The sequence below is a fragment of the Aotus nancymaae genome, unplaced genomic scaffold (genome assembly GCF_030222135.1).
Source record: "Aotus nancymaae isolate 86718 unplaced genomic scaffold, 86718_ANA_hifiasm-v0.15.2.pri h1tg000006l, whole genome shotgun sequence".
NCBI lineage: Eukaryota > Metazoa > Chordata > Mammalia > Primates > Aotidae > Aotus > Aotus nancymaae.
Window position 1 is genome coordinate 48316862 of NW_026988417.1, and position 22281 is coordinate 48339142.

Here is a 22281-nt window from a genome sequence, read left to right on the forward strand (position 1 = left end):
TCATTCTTAACTACTTCTCCTCATTCAACTTATTCATCCCCTCAAACCTGTTCTACTTGGCTTCAATTATATTCCAATTAGAAAAGGAAGTCTGAGACAGGCAAGTGAACAAATAATCCCCAAGAACTTCTGAATAAAACACAGGCATTTCAGACAGCTGCAGCAGCTTTTGTAACATTTGATGGCATACTGAATCATATTACCACTATCAAAGTCAATTTCTTCATTCTAATAAAGATTTACTGAGCACCCACTAAGCCAGACACTGTTCTCCAGGTCTGGGCATGGATAACAGAACGGTGAACTAAACACACATGACGCCTGCTCTCATGAAGTTCATATTTTGGCAGATGAAGACAGACTGAAAGGAAAAGTAGTGTGTTGGACAGTTTATTTAAAAATAATATTGCAGGAGCTGGGCGCAGTGACTCACACCTGTAATCCCAACACTTTGGGAGACCAAGGCAGGCAGATCACTTGAGGTCACGAGTTCAAAACCAGCCTGGTCAACATGGTGAAATCCTGCCTCTACAAAAAATATAAAAATTAGCTGGGCGTGGTGGCAGGCATATGTAATCCTAGCCACTAGAGAGGCTGAGACATGAGAATCGCTTGAATCTGGGGGCCGGAGGTTGTAGTGAGCTGAGATTGTGCCACTGCACTCCAGCCTGGGTGACAGATGAGACTCCCCTCCCCTCCCCCTCCTCTTCCCTCCTGTCCCCTCTCCTCTCCTCTTCTCTTTTATTTTATTTTTTGAGACAGAGTTTTAATCACCCAGGCTGGAGTGCAATGGAGAGGAAAGGGGAGGGGATGGGAGGGGGGAGGGGAGGAAGAAGGAAGGAAGGAAGGAAGGATAAAAATAGTGCAATGGAGAAAAAGTAAGAAATAGGGATGGGGAAGACAAGGAGTAAGGATTGGGGACAGACATGCAGGCTGTAGAGGGTGGACAGGGGCACGTTTATTTTTTTATTTCATTTTATTTTTTGAGCCAGTCTTAATCACCCAGGCTGGAGTGCAGTGGCATGATTATGGCTTATTGTAACCTCAAATTCCTGGGCTCAAGTGCTTCTCCTACCTCAGTCTCCTGAGTAGCTGGGACTACAGGTGCATACCACCTGTAGTGCATACCACTCCACTTTTTTAAAAAAATTAGCTGTATGCCCAGCTAATTTTTTTATTTTTGGTAGAGACAGGGTCTCATTATGTTGTCCAGTCTGGTCTCAAACTCTTGGCCTCAAGCAATCCTCCCACGTCAGCCTCCCAAAGTGCTGAGATTACAGGTGTGAGCCACCATACCCAGCCTGCACCTTTAAAAAGAGTGGTCAGGGAAGGCCTTACTGAGAAAGCAAATGTCCAAAAAATATTGTAAATAGTGGAGAAATATAATCTAAAACCTAACCATTCCCAAATGCATCAAATTGGTAAGTGCATGACAATCCAACATAACAGCTACTGGGTACACCTACTATGTGCCACAGACTCTGTGCTATTTATGCTCACAACAATCCTGTGAGATAAGGACAAGGAACTTAAGACTCAGAAGCATTGAAGAATCCACCCAGGATCCACTGTAAGTGGTAGAGCTAGGATCCGAACTCAAGAGGAAGACTTGAGAGTCCACGATCATAAGCAAATGCTGCACAGAGCAATTCTACTATTAAACCTTCCGTTAAGCCCCACTATGGGTCAGTTACTGGCAACTGATTATCATCACTCCCTAAGACCTGGACAGTCTTCTAGAATTAGGAAAAGTGACCCAAGTTCAGTCCAATAAGGTAAGTAGTTCGGGAAGTGGGTAAGATCAGGCTCCATTTGTACCATGGACTCTAACATCATTCCAGAGAAGGCTCTGTCTACCTTTGCAGGCCATCATGGAAGATTAACACCTCACAGAAACTCAAAGATTTGAGAGACAGGTATTTTTAAATGAATAAGAAAAAAGTTTTGGCTGGGCATGGTGGCTCACACCTGTAATCCCAGCACTTTGGGAGGCAGAGGTGGGTGGATCCCTTGAGCCCTAGGAGATCAAGACCAGCCTGGGCAACATGGTGAAACCCTGTCTCTACAAAAAATACAAAACTTAGTGGAATGTGGTGGCACAAACCTGTAATCCCAGCTCCTCCAGAGGCTGAGCTGGAAGGGTCACCTGAGCCTGAGAAGGCAGAGGCTGCAGTGAACTGAGATGGCACCACTACCCTCCAGGGCAACAGAATGAGACCCTGTCTCAAAAAAAAAAAAAGAAAAAGTTTTATTTTAAAAAAATTGATCTGCTGTGACTACTTATTTTGGAGTCACAACTGGCATCTCCTCTCACAGGAAGTAATGGCCAAAACATAACTGAGAACCAGTCAAAATGGCCACTTGTCCCTAAGCAAACATTAAATGCAAAATGACCCTACTTGGACCACAAAACCATAGTAGAAATGACATGCAGCCTCCCTTCATCATAACATCCTTCACTCTCACTTGTTTCCTAGGGCCCTGATACTGCTGACCAAACTAACAACTCCCTTTCCTGTCATCTGAGACTTACAGTTCAGGGTCGTTTGCATGTAAGATAGTTTCCATGTCTTTTCATTAGTATGGGGGAGCTGGGGAGTGCTCATTGCCTTCACAATAATGTGACTATATACAAGGCTGAATTTTTGAAACAACACATCAAATTATGGCAAGACTTTATCATATAGACAAAAATCACTAAAAATGTTCAATAGTTATATCTCAAGCATAAATCAATGTAAATAATGCATATTAAATATACCCCCATAGCCGTTTTCAAGCAAAATTAGGATATATGGCTTATAGCCCAGGAGGAATGTCAGATATAAAAGTATAGCACATGGAGACAGATCTCATTAAATCTTTCTTTATGAGGGAGGAACATATTCAAGTTAATCCATGATTTTTGCTATCTGAAAATTCTTAGGTTTGGTTTGTTTTTTTCTACCTATTTTAATATTTTCCCATTTTGGGAGGTGGGAACCTAGAGGTAGCTAAGGGTGACAACCCAGGGGCCAGGGTTCAAGAGAAATATGCTGGAGACAGAGATCAGGCCCACTCAGGCAGGAGGCTGGGTGCACCACAGCACAGTACAGCACAGCACAGCACAGCACAGTACAGCACAGCACAGCACAGCACAGTGAAAAATCAAAGTGAGCTCCCTGTGCCTTCAGTGAAACCTGGCTCTACTCTGAGGCCAACACTTCCTCACCACCCCTCAGGTTGAGCTGGCTTGGGTCTGGAAGGGTCATGAGGAGAAGTTGGCTGGGCCCTGATCCTTGGTGCTACTTCTAGACTATGACACACCCTCACCCTCTTGTAAAAACATGTCCCTTTCTTTTTTTTTCTTTTGAGATGCAGTCTTGCTGTCCCCAGGCTGAAATGCAGTGGCTTGATCTCAGCTCACTGCAACCTCCACCTCCTGGGTTCAAGCAATTCTCCTGCCTCAGCCTCCTGAGTAGCTGGGATTACGGGCGCCTGCCACCATGCCCAGCTACTTTTTCTATTTTTAGTAGAGACAGAGTTTCACCATGTTGGCCAGGCTGGTCTCGAACTCCTGATCTCAAGTGATCCACCTGCCTTGGCCTCCCAAAGTGCTGAGATTACAGGTGTGAGGCACTGTGCCCGGCCAAAACATCTCCCTTTCTAAGGCCTATGCCTCCCACCACTGCGAAGCTCCTTCCTTGCCCCTCATCTTGGCTGACCCAACTCATGGAAGACCTACAACTATACTGCAACTCTTGCTATCACCCAGGTGGTTTCAACACCCACGTGGATGGATGAGCCATCCCACGCATGCTCTCGCAGCAACTTGATGTCCTATTTTTCGATTGTCTTTTATTCCACTCCACTTTTTAAAATTCCATTCCACTTCAGCTACCCACTCCCATAGACACCCTGGATCTGGACATCACCCTGAATTCCTCAAATGCAGCTGCCCACAGTCTGCCCAAATTCAGCTGTCAGCTGGCGGCTGCTGCTTCTTTTTGCCTCCTTACACCCCACAGGTGATGCTGCCACTGCCTTCTTTTAAGCCCGTCATCACAGCCACACCAACACCTCTCCAGAACCACTAGTCCTCTACTTTCTCATTCAGCTTTGAGTCTACAGATCACAGATCCAGCTGCTCCTCTAAACAGCCCTCACCCTACCCTTTGGCCATACTCAATCTGGCAAAAAAAGCCAAGCCAGTGTGAACCAATCATTTTCCTCTCTGAACATACCTCCAGACAAATGTGTAATCCTAGAGGGAAAAAAAGTCCAACAACCAAGCTGACTCGATTCACTGGAATGCCCCTATTTCAAGGGACCGTCAACAGGTACCACATTCCAGTGTGTCTCCAATGCATTCACTCTCCACTCCACAGTGCTCACTTCTAACTGTCCCCAAGTTCCTCAAAACCTCACCATCCCCTTGATCCTTCTGATAAAAAAAAATTACCCATGAGACAGGGACTCCCTCAACTTCCTATGTGCCTCTCCCTTGCTAATGACAGAGATGTCTCTCTTGTCCAAGGGCAAGCTCTCCACCTCTACCAGATCCTTCCCATCAGCATTTAAATATGCTTCGGCATCTCCCATATCAAAAATACACACACCCACACTGCCCCAGACATCACCCCCAGTTACCAGCTCTTCCTTACTTCCCCCTCAGAGCTAAACTTTCTTAAACAACTGTTTATTCTGAAACATTTGCAGATGAATCAGATCATTTCTAAGATGTGTTCCAAACAATCTGGTGGTGAGGTGGGGAGAAGTAGGGGTGGGGGGGATAAAGCTGTGTTGTTGAAGTTGAGTGATGGGTGTGTGGGGGCTCACTGTGCTATTCTGTTTATTTTTCACGTATATGTATATAGGTGGAATCATAGTCCCCCTAATTTCCAGAACTAAAGAATACACAACCTGACATGGCAAAGGGAAATTCAGGCTGTAGATAGAATTAATTTGCTAATCCAGTGACCTTACAATAGGGAGATTGTCCTGGATTCTTCAGATAGGCCCAATAGGATCAATCTCAAGGGTCCTTCCAAGTGGGAGACAGAAGCAGAAGAGATCAGAGTGAGGCAATGTGTGAGGTGTCTCAGCTCACCCTAGCTGGCTTTGAAGATGGAAGGAGAGGCCAGAGGCAAGCAAAGCAGGTAGCCTCTGGAAACCAGGAAAGGCAAGGAAATGGGTCTCTTTACAGCCTCCTGGAAGAGCACAGCCTGGCACCACCTTGATTTTAGCCCAGTGAGACCCATTTCAGACTTCTGACCTCCAGAACTGTAAGATCATAAATGTATACTGTTTAAGACACTAAGTTAATGGTAATTTGTTACAGCAATAGGAAATTAATACAAAATGTCTCATGTGTTCCATAATAAAATCATTTTTTTCTTTTTTATGAAACAGGGTCTCACTTTCTTGCCCAGACTGCAGTGCCGTGGCGTGATCTCGGCTCACTGTGGTCTTGACCTCCCAGGCTCAAGTGATCCTCCCACCTCAGCATTCCAAGAAGCTGGGACTACAGGTGCATACCCTCGCACCCAGATTATCTTTGTATTTTTTGTAGAGACAGGGTTTTATCATGTTGCCGATGCTGGTCTCAAACCCCTAGGCTCAAGCGATCCGCCCACCTTGGCCTCCCAAAGTGCAGGGATAACAGATATGAGCTGCCATACCCACCCTCATAATAAAATCTTAAGACTTGTCTCTACTTCCTCATCTCCAAAGCACTCCTCAAAAAGCCCCTTCTGGGCTCTACCCTCACTTTGCCCCTGTTGAGTTTCAAATCTGGCAAACTCCATGGCACTTATAGGTGGCTGGCTTTTTCCAGGGCCTGTCCGGGGCCCTCCACCCTCTCCCAGGCCCAGGCCAGGAACCACTCACATGGCTACAATCAGCCGCTACATGCCAATCATTTCCAACTTTTTCCTGGCAGCTTGGAAACCTCACTTCTGAGCTCCAGACTGAATGAATACTGGCAAATCCACTTACTTGTCTTACAGGATCTCAAAATCAATCTACTTAAAACAAGATTTTTCAGTTATCTGGTGTTTCCCTGCTCAGAAAAGGACAATACCCTCCTCTTCTTGCTCATGCCAGAAACTTACAGGTTATGCCGACATCATCCTCTGCACTCCCTGCCCATCCATCACTGTCCTGTTGCCTTCTCCTCCTTAAATCTCTGGATCCCATGTGCTTCTCTTTTACTCTACTGTCACCAGCTAGGCCAGACTGCCAGATCTCTCATCTGAATTACAACCACCTCCTGAATGGCCTCTACCACCCACCTTACCTACCTCTAACCCAAATATTAATGCTGCGGACAAAAAAGTGCTCTTTTTAAATACAAATCTGCTTAAAATCCTCCAGTGGTCTTCCTGCTGTTCTCCGGTACCTCAGCCACACCGAGCTCACCGTCTGAGTGCTCCTCCTTCCTTGCTTCTTCAGATGCCTGTGTCCCAGCATCCTGCAAGGCCAGCTTAAAGTCAGCTCCCGGAGGAATTCTACACTGGCACCCCTAGGTTAAATCAGCCTCTGTGACAGAGAGAATACTGCCCCTCCCAAAGGTGTCCAGGCCCTCATCCCTAAAACCCATGACGATGTTACCTTATGTGGCAAAAGGGACTTTGCAGATATGATTAAATAATTAAGAACCTTGATATGAGGAGATTATCCTGGATTATCCCGGGAGACCCAGTGTAATCACAAGTGACTTCAAGAGAGGGAGGCAGGAAGGTCAGAGTCAGTGAGAGGCAGTGACAACAGACAGAGGTCAGACGTAGAGACTGAAGATGCCATGCTGCTGGCCTTGAAGAGGGAAGGAGCCATGAGCCAAGGAATGCAGGCAGCCTCTACAAACTGGAAAAGGCAAGGAAATAGATTCTCCCCTAGAGCCTCGGGAAGGTGTACAGTCCTGCTGCACCTTGATTTTAAGACTTGTGACCTCCAGAACTGTGAGATAATATATTTATGTCTTTTCTTTTTTTCTTTTTGAGACAGAGTCTCGCTCTGTCACCCAGGCTGGAATGCAATGGCGTGCTCTCGGCCCTTCGCAACCTCCACCTCCAGGGTTCAAGCAATTCTCCTGCCTCAGCCCCCCAAGTAGCCAGGATTACAGGTGCCCGCCACCACACCCAGCTAATTTTTGTATTTTTAAGTACAAACGGGGTTTCACCATGTTGGTCAGGCTGGTCTCGAACCCCTGACCTCGTTGATCTGCCTGCCTCAGCCTCCCAAAGTGCTGGGATTACAGGCGTAAGCCACCATGCCCAGTTTATATTTGTGTCTTTTTAAGCGACTAAGTTTGTGGTAATTTTTACACCAGCAATAAGAAAGTATTATACCCCTCCCCAAGCTCCACTCCCCACTCATAGCATCTTGTATGTCTCCCTTATATATTCCAGTTGTTATTGACATGATTATTAACCCCTGTCCAATGCTCTAAATTATATAATTTACATAGAATTTATATATATAATTTATTTTATACATATATATATATATATAATTTTGTGTGTGTGTGTATATATATATTGCTTATGGGAGCAAAGAATGTGTCTGACCTGCTCAGTACTGCATTCTCAGTGGCCAGCACACAGTAGCCCCATAATATCTGCTGGATGGACGGATGGCTGGATGAATGCATGCATGGACAGGGGTGGGTAGGGCTGTCTGGGTAGCTTCCATGTGCATAATTTGGAAATGTATGTTCATGCTCTCCCTATGTACTGTTCAGTGAGGCATAAGCAGTACTCTCCACCACTTCCCCATTCTCCCTTCACTTTTATAGACACATCGTCTAAGAATTGGTTTCCATGGATACAGAATGTCACTGATATTGACATTTGGAACCAAACGCTTCACATGCCAGCATTTTTCATTGGTAACGTGAATCTTTGTGCACCCTTAACAGACTCAGGGCTTAAATATGTTAAATGTAAATGTTTGCATAATAAAAGAACACAGATATGACAGGGAATGTTTCATGAGATGATGATGATGATCATGATGATGATAACTGCTTACAGATTAAGCTGTAGCATCAAAGTTTTAAATGTCCATATCCTTCAACCCTGCAATTTGCAATTTGGCTTTTCTTATTCTACTATATTTTCACACAGGTGGAAAAAGAGATAAAGGCCATAAAAAGACCCAAATAATATAAGTGTGGCTCAAGCAAGACGGAAATTTATTTTTCTCTCATATAAGTGTGCAGGAGGATGCAGCACGGGCCTGATACAGCAGCTCTGCGGTGATGGGAACTCGGGGTCCTTTCCTCTTGTTGCTCTGTCATCCTCAAAAGCCAACTTCTATCTTTGGAACCAATATGGCTACTCTAGCTCCTACCATCAAATGACCTCTGCCGGGGGAAGCAGAAAAAATGGGAAAGGACGGGTCCTCCCCTTTCAAGGATGCTCCTGCCAGGTGCACACATTACTTTTGCTCACAATTCCGCTAGCCAGAATCTCATCTGGTCGTGTGGCCACACCTAGCTGCAAGGGAGCCTGGCAAAGGTGGTCTTTACCTGAGCACCCATGACCAGGTAAAATGTCTCTAGAAATGAAAAATTCATTTTTTTTTTTTGAGACAAGTTCTCACTCTTTTACCCAGGCTGGAGTGCAGTGGTGCAAATAGAGTTCACTGCAGCCTCAATCTCTCAGGCTCAAGTGATCCTCCCACTTCAGCCTCACGAGTTGCTGGTACTACAGGCATGTGCTACCATGTCTGGCTTTTTTTTTTTTTTTTTTTTTGGTAGAGTCAGGATCTTGCCGTGTCGCCCAGGCTGGTCTCAAAATTTCTGGGCTCAAGCAATCCTCTCCCCCTGACCACCTAAAGTGCTGGGATTACAGGTATGAGCCATTGTGCCTGTCCGAAAAATGGATACTGAGGGGATAATCAGCAGCCATATCCCTGCAGCAAGGTTTGTAACAGGAAAAAAAAAATGAAAATAACTTGAATTGGTTAAATAATTATAGTAATCCATATGATGGAATACCACATAGCTATTTTAAAAAGTAAAGTTACCCTACAGGTACTGCTATGAAAATTTGCCTAAGATACAATGATATGTAAAAACATGTTACAGAGTAACAACATGTATAGGACAATACCGTAAATGTGGTTGATTCCACAGACACTGAGCCTGTGGTGTGCCTGGCTCTATTTGACATCTGAGGGACACAAGGTGAACAAGGCAGACCAGGCCACTGTATTTGACATCTACATTTTAATGGAAATTTCTGAAAGAACACTTGAGATATTATAACAGTGGTCCCCAGCATTGGGGAGTGGGCCTGGAAGAAGAGGAGGTCATGAAGGGGCTTTTCTTTTTATCTTCTTAACTCTTTGAATTTTTTCCTAAAAGCAAATATTATTTATTTTATTTTATTTTTTGAGATGGAGTCTCACTCTGTCACCTAGGCTAGAGTGCAGTGGTGTGATCTCAGCTCACTGCAACCTCCGCCTCCCAGGTTCAAGTGATTCTCCTGCCTCTCAGCCTTCCGAGTAGCTGAGACTACAGGTGCGTGCCACCATGCCCAGTTGATTTTTGTATTTTTAGCAAAGATGGGGTTTCACCACGTTGGCCAGGATGGTCTCGATCTCTTGATCTTGTGATCTACCCTCCTAGTCCTCTCAAAGTGCTCTGGGATTACAGGCGTGAGCCACCACATCCTTGTGTCCCTCAGATGTAGAACAGAGCCAGGCACGCTGCAGGGCTCAGCATATATTATTTTTTATTAAAATTTTAACAAATTTAATGAAAATGGAATAATTTAGTAAACTAATGCCCAGCAGACCAGTTGCCTAAGACCCTCTGCAAATACCTCAGGGTTGTTATTTGGCCATTTGTTTTTCACCAGTATGAAATGCCTTTGATTTCAGTCACTTTACCTCTCTGTGGCCTTAGCTTCCTGGCTGAGAGGTTGGGCTGCTGATATCCATCCTGACTATTCCTCAGGGCAGCAGAGAGAATGAAGCAAAACTGAGAATGTAATCAGCACTGTATAAATTGTAGAGTATGTTACAAACCCAAGAAACTGCACTTCTATTGCTAGCACCCTCACAAGACACAAAAGGCAATGAGGGGCACTGAAAAATAATTGTTACATGACCAGATGCTGAACAAAGTACCTACCTGGGGGGTAAATCACAGGGTCTGGAAGCGTAAGAAACATAGGGTTCTTATTTCCATCAGTAAAAAATGTGGTAACCTTTGAAAAACAATACAGCCAACTTTATTAAAAATAGCATCTGAGCTGGGACAAGTTCCAACAAGACTATAATGTCAGCTCATCAAAGCACCCCGAAAGCAATTCTATGACTGCCAAGGGGTGCTACCAAAACACAACAATAACAAAATCCCAGGACAGATGAATCATAAATGCATGCGATGGATAAAGAAAGAAATGTTTTTAAGCAATTTACAAGGAAAACAAGTTAGCATCTCTTCCTTGGTTGGGGGGGTGGAGGAGAATGAAGACGGCCTTGCCCAGAAGGAGGAAATAATCAAAACAATGGCATTACAAGGTCTATAAAAACCAATGAGAACACTGTCAAAATATGGGGAAAACTGAAATAAAAGCAAAGGGACCTGGAAGTGTCCTTTGAGGAGAGCCAGACCATTCCACAGAATAAAACACGAAGGCCCAGAGAAGTAAACTTACTTGCCCAAGATCTTTCCAAGGCGGCTCATTTATCTGCATCCTAGGACATGCAGCCTTTCTTTCAAGTTTGTACAAGGAAGGGACACAAGAAAGGCCAAAGATAACATGTAAGGATTTCTAAGTACATAGAGAGTAAGTCATTAATTATAGACCATGAATCAAAGTAGATGACAGGAGAGGTGAATGTTGCTGCTAAAACCACATTTGTAGATCTATGGTTCAAAAGGCTACTCTAATTATCAACTATGCTTTCAAAGTACAAAGTGCATAAAGGACCTATTTTCTAAAGGACTAGTATGCCCACAATTCTGATGACAAAGATCATTCCTTAAAGTCTTATGGAGAAAGTGAAGCAAAAATGAAGTGATTCAGCCCAAGATTTCAGGATGAGTCAGAAGTCACCTGACAGGGTGACTTAGAAAGTCACCAAAATCACAAATTCAAGGGTGATTAGAAAGGAATTATGGCCACCAGTGTCTCTAATGTAATTAATAATAATAGAGAACTCATAAATAGCATAGAGTGCATACAATCACTGTTCTAAGGATTTTGTCTGTATTTCATTCATTTTAATCTTCACAATAACTCTATGAGGCAGATGCTGCTACTGGCCTTATTTTAAAGATAAGGAAACTGAGAGGGCAGGGAACTATCCAAGTTCACATAACTAGTAAGTACTGGAATTGTGTCTGAACTCACACAATCTGGCTCCAGTGTGTGCACCCCCAACTACTACATAATCCTGACTCTTGGGGAGGCAGAGTCTCCTTGGAACCACAGAACTGAAAGAACTGAAGAAACCGAAGAGGTCACAGAGTTGTTGGGAGAACCCCCTTCCTTCTGAAGCACCCCTTGAAATTTTCTAGAATGAGAACACACGAGTTCTTTTCTGTGGAATCTCTACAGAGTACTAGCAACCTGTTTAAAGGAAACATAAAATTGAGGTTGGCAGTCAGGAGAGACATGAAATGTAGTCAAGAGGAAAGCAGCTTTTTTTCCAAAATCAATTCAAAAGACTGTGGACCTTTGATCTAGCTAAATAAAAGAAAATAATGTCAACTTTTAAAAGGCAAAAAGAGAAAACTGTATCAAAAGGCAAATATGAATTCTAGGGAGTAAATCACTTTATACCTAATAGTGAAATAACGTACAATCTTCTCTAACTTCTAAATACTTGGATACTGACAATTAATATAACAAAAACAATGGAAAAGGGAGAGAGAGAAAGTACCAAAATAAGCAGAACAAAATGTGTTAATATATTAACAAAGCTTATCTCTTGGTAACCTAGCTTATCTCTTGGGTTATTTCAGGGAGGGAGTGGGGGAGGAGAGAACTGGCAATGAATTAAACAGAGAAAAGAAATTATTTCTCTTAATCCTAAGAAAGCTGCAGAATATCTGTTATGCCTTTAAAAGATATGAACCCACAGACCAGCCAGGAGCACTCTCCATCTCCTCCTCCGGCTTCCTCTCCTCATCATTTGGTTTCAATGTCACTTCTCCAAAGCTACCTTCCCTGACCCTTCCCTCTCAGAGAATCCTGTCTGTTCCTCCACAGCCCTTAGAACAATCTGTAACAGCATAACTGTAATTATTTAACATCTATCTTCCCACTAGACCACAGGTCTGCAAATTACAGTCCATGTGCAGAATATGACCCGCCAATTGTCATAAATAAAGTTTTACTGCAACACAGCCATGATCATTCATTTACTTATGGCAACTACTGTCACAATATTAACAGAGTTGCAGAGCTGTGATAGAGACACTACAGCCCACAAAGCCTAAAACACTGACTGTCCAGACATTTACAGAAAAGCTCACCAACCCCTGTACTAGGCCATAAGCTTTATAAGGGCAGCAACTAGGTCTGATGCATTTGCCAGCACCTACTAGAATGTCTGGTGTATAGAAGGCACTTGATAAATTTGCTCATTAAATAAACTTGGGAAGCAGGGGGAAAGTTAGCAGTAGGTGCCACTCATTCAGAGAACTTCACATTCGTTTAATCTTGCCTGCTAACCTAAGGCAGATTACTCTTAATAACCCCATTCTACACATGAAAAAAATGTAGGGAACCTCCCCAAGCTCGCTCAGCCAATAAGAGCAGACTTGGGATTCAAACCTACATCAATTCGGTTCCTGAGTCTGAGCTCTGGACCACAAGCCAGGAGAGAAGATATTTTCATTCACATGTTTAGTAATTCATTAGCTACGACGTAAGGATTGGGTAGACAGCCAGAACTGTCTCTGAGCATGTCCACTTTAGCTGCTGGCTGTCACACATTACCTAACCACTGGGCACTTACCCAGAGTGGCTACAAATGCCTGACCTGTTTAGTTAGCAACATGTCACCACAGAGCCTCTGACCCACTGAGCAATACTGAATGTGACTCTCCCTGCCAGATAAATCACTCATGAGGACTCATTATCCCCATGTCATAGCTGAAGGAAACGAGGTTAACTAACTTGCCAAGGTCAAGTGTTAGTGTGAGGCAGAGGTAAGTAGTGAACCTATGATCTTAATACCATTATTCTATAACCCTGGCTCCTGTTTCAACAGCCCACTCCTCTCCAGGCTCTAACAGGGAAAGCAATCATCAACAAGAAAGCAGTCAAAAGGCATGTTCATCCCACAGCATGACAGCATGTCACTTCTATGTCTTATATCAGGGGTCTCCAACCCCCAGGTACAGTTCCGTGACCTGTTAGGGACCAGGCGGCACAGCAGGTGAGCAAGCATTACCACCTAAGCTCCACCTCCTGTCAGATCAGAGGCAGCATTTGATTCTCACAGGAGCCTGAACCCTACTGTGAACAGCGCATGTGAGAGATCTAGGTTGCATACTCCTTCTGAGAGTCTAATGCCTGATAATCTGAGGTGGAACTTTCATCCCAAAACCATCCCCAGCTCTGCCCAGGTTTGTGGAAAAATTATCATCCACAAAACCTGTTCCTGGTGCCAAAAAGTTTGGGGACCACTATCTTATATGATCCTGAATAAAAAAATATTCTGAAAAACACCTCAATATGACTTCATTTAATAATTATACACAGAAGCCAAGACATCTGCCACTGAAGAAAGCTGACTCAAATATCTGACTGCATAACCATCCCAAGTCATTCTAGCAAGGAGCATTAAAGAACATCTAGAAAGCAGTTGGGCGTGGTGGCATGTGCCTGTAGTCCCAGCTACTTGGGAGGCTGAGGCAGGGGAAATCGTTCAAACCCAAGAGGCAGAGGTTGCAGTGAGCCAAGATTGCACCACTGCACTCTAGCCTGGGCAACAGAGCGAGACTTAATCTCCAAAAAACAAAACAACAACATCTAGAAAACAGCTTTGGGCTGGCAAAACAATTCTCCATATATTTAGAGATAACACAATGATGTCCTCATGTAAAACTAAAACTTCAAGTCAAAAGCAGAACAAAGAATCCTGAGACCATGTCTGTTTTCTAGCTGCAGGTGGAAGAGAAAGAAAAAACACTCAGTCACTGAAGTCGGTGAGCTAGAAGCAAGAACTTCATTCTCAACTCAATTTTTCTACAAAGCCACCAAGATACTGCCTGAATTATGATATCTGCTAAGCTCCTACTTTACCATAAATACACTTCCCGTCTTTTTTCAGAAAGGCAGCAGAGAAGGCTGGGGTCCTGGCAAAACGCCAGGTCAAAGAGGCCTTGATATTTGGCTCTGTGTCACCACCCAAATCTCATCTAGAATTGTAATTCCCACGTGTTGGGGGAGAGCCTGGTGGGAGGTGACTGGATCATGGGGGTGGTCTTCCCCTTTGCTGTTCTCATGACAGTGAACGAGTTCTCACAAGATCCAGTTGTTTGAAAGTGTGTGGCACTTTCCTTTCTCTCTCTCTTGGTCTCACCTGCTCCATCAAGGTAAGATGTGCCTGCTTCCCCAACACCGTCCACCATGATTGTAAGTTTCCTGAAGCCTCCCAGTCATGCTTCCTGTTAAGCCTTGGAACTGTGAGTCAGTTAAACCTCTTTCCTTCATAAATTACCCAGTCTCAGGTAGTTCTTTATAGCAGTGTGAGAATGAACAAATAAAGGTCTGCTCTGCAAATCTTATTAATAGGGTGGTTTCATCCTCCCATCTTCTCATCCAAGCTCAAGGTCTTCACCAGTGAAAATCACAACACCTGCATCCCACCTTACAGCATGGGGAGCACCGCAGGAGTCAACGTGCCTGAATGCACTTGTGCAGGAACCCTGCCCTCGGGAACCAGTCCCTCCTGGGTCAGTACTATACCATCAGAGATATTTTCAACTAATGTAACAAAAACATTCTGAAATGTACTGATCGTGAAATACAAAATATAAAATTCTGGGCTGTCTCCTCCCACCCTCAAATAGGGTAGCAATGGGAGAAAAAATATGAGCAAGTCGTTCTTTACAGCAATGTGATTTACTCAAAACGCTCTGTGGTGAGCTACATCCAGAAACTGAAAACATGGAGATAAAATGAGCAGATACAGTAATTTTGTATCTGTCAAGTTTAGTAACAAAATATTGAGGTTTACGTTTTATTTCTCCTTGGGTTTTTTAATTCCATTTTGCTAGTTATTCCATTTTATTGTATTTTACAAAAATATTGGTCTGAGACAGATTGAAAATAACAATAAAACTGGTCCTTCCCTACAGACTCTGAAAATAATTACCAACAGCAAAGCACTTAAATAAAATTGAGTTTATTTTCCTAAATGTGTGAATAGCTGCTGAAGCTCACTTCTAATCAGAGAAATGCAAACTAAAAACATACTAAGACACCATCTTTCTTATGACTGGCAAAGATCAAAAGGTTTCTAGGTAGCACACTCCTTTGGTAAGGCTGCAAGCAGCCAGTCACACATATTGCTGATAGAGGGCAATTTGGCAAAATCCATCACAGTTACAAATGCAAATCCATTTTTAGGAAGTTGGTCAACAAATATACTCCCACATACGAACAAAGTTGTTCCTTACAGCCTTGTCTGTAAAAACCAAAGACTAGGAAACTACCTACAACATGTCCTGCTAGTTACTGAGGACCTGGTTCAGTGAATTCAATACACTCAAGCAACTGGATACTCTGCAGCCATAAAAAAAGAATGAGGACTCTCTTCCCACGGACCTTCCTACAAGACACAAACAGCAAGGAGCAGATGAGGACAGATCAGGGTATACTCTATGTACTCTGTGTTTTTAAAAACTAGGAGAGAAATATAAACACATTTCCTTGTATATGCATATAACTCTAAATGCAAGCATAAAAAACTATAAATATTGATAGATGCCAGAGGTAAGAATTGGACAGTGGGTCTATTTTCTACATATAACCTTGTGCACATTTTGAAATTTCTGCCACATGAACTCATAATACTTATTCAGACACTTTACTTAAAAATTTAGAAAATAAACTGCTCTTAGCTACTTCATGTATTTCTCAGGAAAACCTGTGTGTGCCAAACGACACAAAAGAGTGTGGTATAAGCTCATTCAAAGATGACATATCTTTTACTACACAGATGTGCCCTCATTCTCAGAAAAAGGAAAAACACTGTATCTTGACTAGTGACAACAAAAGCTTGGCCACACACCACCACCACTGTGTCTTCCAATGGCATTTTGGTCAGAAATCATAGCTTCTTCCTCCCTTTGTCCTGCAGCCCTTCCCTGGTTCTCCTTGACTGAAAGCCATAGCTAGTTAATAACACAAATGCTCATCTTTTCACCACTGCTCACCAACAGGAGTGGTTTTTATTTTATAGCCCCAGAGAGGCCTCAGTGACCTGCCCAACATCACTAAAGCTAGAAAGTAATCAGAGCCCAGGATTTCTGAGTCCTAGCTCAGGGCTCTTTCTACTACAGTGTTTGGTGGACTCTTTCACTAATGGAAACAACAAGGGAACTGAAGAAAGTGGTAATGCAATAGCCAAGCACCAGGCTAAACACTAGACATCAATGACTCCGGTTAAGCCCCCCAATGACCCAGGGAGGTAAGTTCTCTCATCACCCACAGGCTATGGATAAGAAGTGTGTCTTTACAAGGGCAGAGAACATCAAGCTCTCACACCCAATCAACAGTGGTGTAGAAAGTCCAACCAGATCTCAGCCAGGTGCTCACCTGCCTCCTAAGTAAGCTCAATGCTCAGACCCATCATTTACAAAGCAGTTCAACAAATGGTGCTCCTCAAGAGCCAGTTATTTGAGCCACATCTGAGCCAATGTCACCCAAACTATGCGCCATAAATCCTGGAGGGAAGGGAGTTACTCTTGGGTGGCACCAGTATGAACAGTTTTAACTGTAGCGATAATGTTTTTGATAGGTATTAGAAAAGCATAAAACTAGCTCATCAAATCTAACATTTTGCAGATGTTTTAGAATGAGGTCAAATTAAAACAAGGTGAACCGATTTAAATAAAACTACTAAGTAAATAAGTTCAAGTGATACACAGATGTAGTGAAAACCATGAAGAATGATAGCAAAGTGACATTTGAGCATCACTGACCTAAGAAACTGGATGTATCCCAGTTTTTCTCTAGAGTAAGAAAAGCTTGGAAATAATAGGTTATCCACCCACACCCACCAACCATACAATACACATTCATTCTGAACGTTACTTTATTTATTTATTTATATTTGCTTTCTCTCCCTTACCATATTACCCCTCTGATTCATAAGGCAGGGAAACCCAGTTACCAAAGCCTCCTGAAACCTTGCATTTAAATGGGACTGTCCTGTGGTGGCTTAATCTTAGAGTGACCTACCTCTAGCTTGCCCTGAATAGCTCAGATTATACATGTAAATCAATTAATATTTTATAATTACTCTGAGCATTATTTTTTTGCTTTGAAAAGTTATCTGACTTGGGAACCCAATTAGAGAGTCTCCTACTGTCCTGTCACCTGCTACAGTGCTGAGCTGATTAGAAGAGTCTTGTGGGCCTCTCTCTGCCCCCGTTTCTCCCTATACCACAGAAACAGGGAGACGGGGACCCTCACCAACACAGCATCCATAGTCAGAACCAAACCACGTGGTGAATTTGTCCTCTGCTTTTGCCAACTTCCTTCCCCAATGTCACTCCTCCCAAAGTGCCCCACTAAATGTTGATAGTGGGTCAAAATGGAAATAGAATTTCACTGGATCCTGAAATACCAACAGCTTTGCACTTTGAGCTAACAGAAGGAAAATAATGATTCACTAAAAGAATAAGAATAATTATGAAAACTAACATTCATGAGGGCATCACAACTCACAAAGTGCTTCCATGGGCAGGATCTCTTCTGATGCTCCCTGAAAAGCTTTAAAGAAGGTATTTCTTTGACTACCTTTGTTATAAAAGGATAAAGAAATAAGCTCTGAGATTTACCAAACAGGATTCTGAATTCCAAACTCCTCCACTTTACAACTACATGGAAAATAAAAGTTGTTTTGTTTTTCCCAAAGTCTTGCTGCTCTAAAAATGTTCCCGAAACCTGCATTATCTATATTACCAGAGAGCTTGTTAGAAATGCAGAATCTCCACCCGACCCCAGACCTGCTGAATCCAAACCTGCATTTTAACTAGAGCCTCAGCTAACACCTATGCATAATAAAATTAGAGGCACACTGCTTTATTTAATTCTTCCATTCTACCAAATTACATCTCTTCAATCATTTATCAATATTTATTTTTTAAGTATCAATCACATATGTGCTAGGCACTGTGCTAACAGCTGGGAAATCAACAGTGAATAATACAAATAAATATAGTTCCTGCCCTCACAGTGTTGCCAGTCTAACATGGTGGTTTCTCAACCTTGGATGCTCATCGGAATCAACTGTGGCACTTATAATACAATACACATACACACACAAACACACACACACACAGGTGCCTAAAATTCACTCCAGACTACCTACATCTACATCCTGTCAGAAACACTTGAGACTGGGACCCTAGAGACCGAATGTTAAAAAAGCTCCAATTGGTGGAACCACTTTGGAGAGCAATATGACACACCTAGCACATCCTAAAAGCAGCATACTGACTTCCAGGATTATACCCTAAAGAAATGAAGGCACCTGAACAAAGAAGAGAGAAACAAGAACATTCATTGAAGCACTGTTTTCAGAAAGAATATTTTGGAAACCATCAAACTGCCCCTAAATAAGAGAATGAATAAGTAAACCACTGTTAAGTCAAAGAATCCTGTTACAGAGCAGTCAAAATGAATAAACTCAATCTCTATGTGTTGACATAATCCAAATACACTTGGTAAGTGAAGAAAGACAGTTGCAAAAGGCTACATGGTTTTATCCACACACAAACATTGCAATCCATTGCTTATGGATTCATAAATAGGAAGTAAAGTATAAGACATGTTTGGTAAACACCATACCAACTTCAGGAAAACAGTTTGCTCTGGGAGGACGAGAGAGGAAAGAGATAGGGGTGGTTAGTGCTATTTTTAAGGTAATGCGTCTAAAAATAAAAGTAACCAAATATGGCTACATTTTAATATCTGTTAAATCTGAAAGGTAGGTAAACATATACAACATTATTTTTTTCATACTTTTTTGTGTGTTAATGTTTTGTGATTTAATTATTATTTTTAAAGTTTCTTTTAAAAGCTTCACAGGTGATGTGATATAAAGCCAGTGCTGAAAATCTCTGTTCTGAAAACCAATAAAAACTTGACTATTTAATATCAAGAAATAGATCTACAGAATGGCAACAATCTATAGCTTGTGAAGTTAGTAAGCTTAAATAATTTTACATTCATTTTATTTATTTATATTTTTTGAGACGGAGTCTTGCTCTGTCACCAGGCTGGAGTGCAGTGGCGCAATCTCAGCTCACTGCAACCTCCGCCTCCTGGGTTCAAGCGCTTCTTCTTCCTCAGCCTCCCGAGTAGCTGGGACCACAGGCGTGTGCCACCATGCCCAGCTAATTTTTTTTGTATTTTTAGTAGAGACAGGGTTTCACCATGTTGGCCAGGATGGTCTCAATCTCTTGACCTCGTGATCCGCCCACCTCGGCCTCCCAAAGTGCTGGGATTACAGGCGTGAGCCACCGTACCCGGCTACATTCATTTTAAAGAAACTTTCACATGGCAGGTAATTTCTATGAGCAATATTTTCTAAGAGGCTAAGGTTATTACTCAAGGGAAGCAATACTTCTCCAAGCACAGTCCTCAGCTCACTTGTAAGAATGTGGAGGGAGTGGGAAGAAGGAGGGAACGCTAATTTAAAATGCAGATTCCAGCACTCTACCTAAGACCTACTTAATCAAATTCTCTGGGTGTTGAACCCCTGAGTCTAAATTTTTAATAAGAGAATGCACGTGTGGGTACAATTCTTTGATACACCAAAGAACCTAAAAACCATACATTTCTTTGTTTAGTGAGGTAATATTCATCATACTCTGAAAATTAAAACGAAGTGTAGAGAATACTTCCTAAAAAGTTGAGACAGTAATTCTACCAGTATATATTCAAGCAGATCCGGATAAAAATTTTCCTGCACTGTGTGCCTAATCTGAAGGACAAAGAAATGTATTTTAGGATGACGACCATCATTTCACATTGCCTTTCTAAAAGAACTTCAAAAAGCAACTGGGTAAACAGGAAACTCCGCAAGTCCAGCCTTGCTGCTGTTCTCACCAGAACAGGCCCCAGACATGATTTTCACTAAAGCGAATTTCAGTTAAACACAGCAAATGTGTCTTGAACCAGGCCCGGCTGGCACAGGAAGGTCTCCCAAATTTACTCTCAAAACTCGAGGTACCTTCTCAATGCCACTCTATTATCTTTTTGTTACTAGTTTTCACCCCTCCACAGTGATTATTTTGCCATCATTTTTTTCACCTGCATCTTCCAATCCATCCCTACCTTTCATGACTTTTGCTTTGGTCTCCTTGATTTTCCTCCTCATTGTCCCTTCTTCATCGTCCCTGTTTTCAGACAAAATCAAAACTACAATGCTGACTTTCAAGCCCTGGAAAACTGCTCCCAAGCCTCCAAGTTGAAAACAAACCAGCATAACAAACACATGAAAAGATATTCAACCTCCCTTAGCAAACAGGAAAAGTGCAAATTTTAAACCACAAAGACACAATTTCACACCCATCAGATTGGCAAAACATCAAGTCTATCAATATCAAATATCTGCAAACATGTGAAGCAACTAGAACCCCCAAAGGCTGCTTGGTTGGAATGTAAATTGGTACAACTTCTTTGGAGGGCAATCTGGCAACTTATTAAAGAAGAGGATCAAATTCCTTTGACCCACCAATTCCCTTCCAGGTTTACACCACAGAGAAACTGTCAACTGTGTATACTACACACAGGGAGAGTTAACAACTGTTCGTTGCACTAAAACAGCACACACACAAATTTGTAAACCTAAGGGCTTATAACATTAAAATGAATGAATGTGTTGTAGCACATTTATATAATGAAATATTATACAGCAGTTAAAATAAACTAGGATTGTATGTCTCTTAACGGATAAATAGCAAAATCACAATTTAAGTAAAAGCAAACTGAGAAGAATGCTTAGTATTATAAAGCACATTTGAAACATGAAAAAATACACTATATCTAGTTTATGAATGCATACAAATCTAGTAAAAATATAAAAAACACACAATAAACATCAAATGTAGAAGAGTGGTCACTCTGTGTGGGGGGCAATGAGATCAGGAAGGGCTCATAGGTGGTTTTAAATATATATGCAATATTTTATTTCTTCACTGGGGGGGAAGCACACAAGTGTTCACTCTATTATTCTACATACCTTTCTGTATGTCTAAAATTCACCATCACTCAGAAAAGAAGCCAAAGTCTGAGCTAATTTTAAAGTACTGGAGAGTTCTGAAAGTGGCATCGGAACTTGAGGAAGAAAAGGAAGGCTGTCCCTATGGGTGTAAAGTGAAGCTTTGGGGACCATAGAGTCTCACCACCATAATCATAAAACTATCCATAGCGAAGAATCATTCTCAGAATTATGGAAAACTTCCACGTACAGCACTGACGACAACCCCCGAACTCTAAGCCATAGTCCCAGTACAGAAATATTCCAAAAACCCTTTACTGTTGGGGTTGGTTGTTAATACAAAGTTTGTCTCAAGAATGTTTTTGCGACCTAGCACAGTGAGTCACACCTGTAATCCCAGCACGTTGAGAGGCTGAGGCAGGCAGATCACCTGAGGTCAGGAGTTCGAGACCAGCCTGGCCAACATGGTGAAACCCCATCTCTACTAAGAATACAAAATTAGCCAGGCATGGTGGCAGGCACCTGAAATCCCAGCTACTCGAGAGGCTGAGGCACAATCACTTGAACCCAGGAGGCAGAGGTTGCAGTGGGCCAAGATTTGGCCATCGGACTCCAGCCTGGGCAACAAGAGCAAAACTTCATCTCAAAAAAAAAGAAAGATTTTGCTGGTTCATTTTTGAGTGGCCTTTTCTCTTAAAGACCAGCAAGGCCTTTCAAACCCTTAGACCAGCATTTGGTTCCACCACAACTGAAGGTTATAAGAAGCTACATTACAATAATTGGACCATAAAAGTTAACGAGACTAAAAGACACCATCTTTTACATCTCTTCCAGTTAGTTAGCTTTGGGTGGTTTCATGGGTAGGCTAGAGAT

At 42.4% G+C, this 22281-nt stretch overlaps 1 protein-coding gene across 1 annotated transcript in view; it reads right to left on the reverse strand.

Annotated features, from left to right (window-relative positions):
• The window catches only part of USP46 (ubiquitin specific peptidase 46), a 67315-nt gene that overhangs the window by 39601 nt on the left and 5433 nt on the right, over positions 1-22281 (reverse strand). The window lies entirely within an intron of this gene.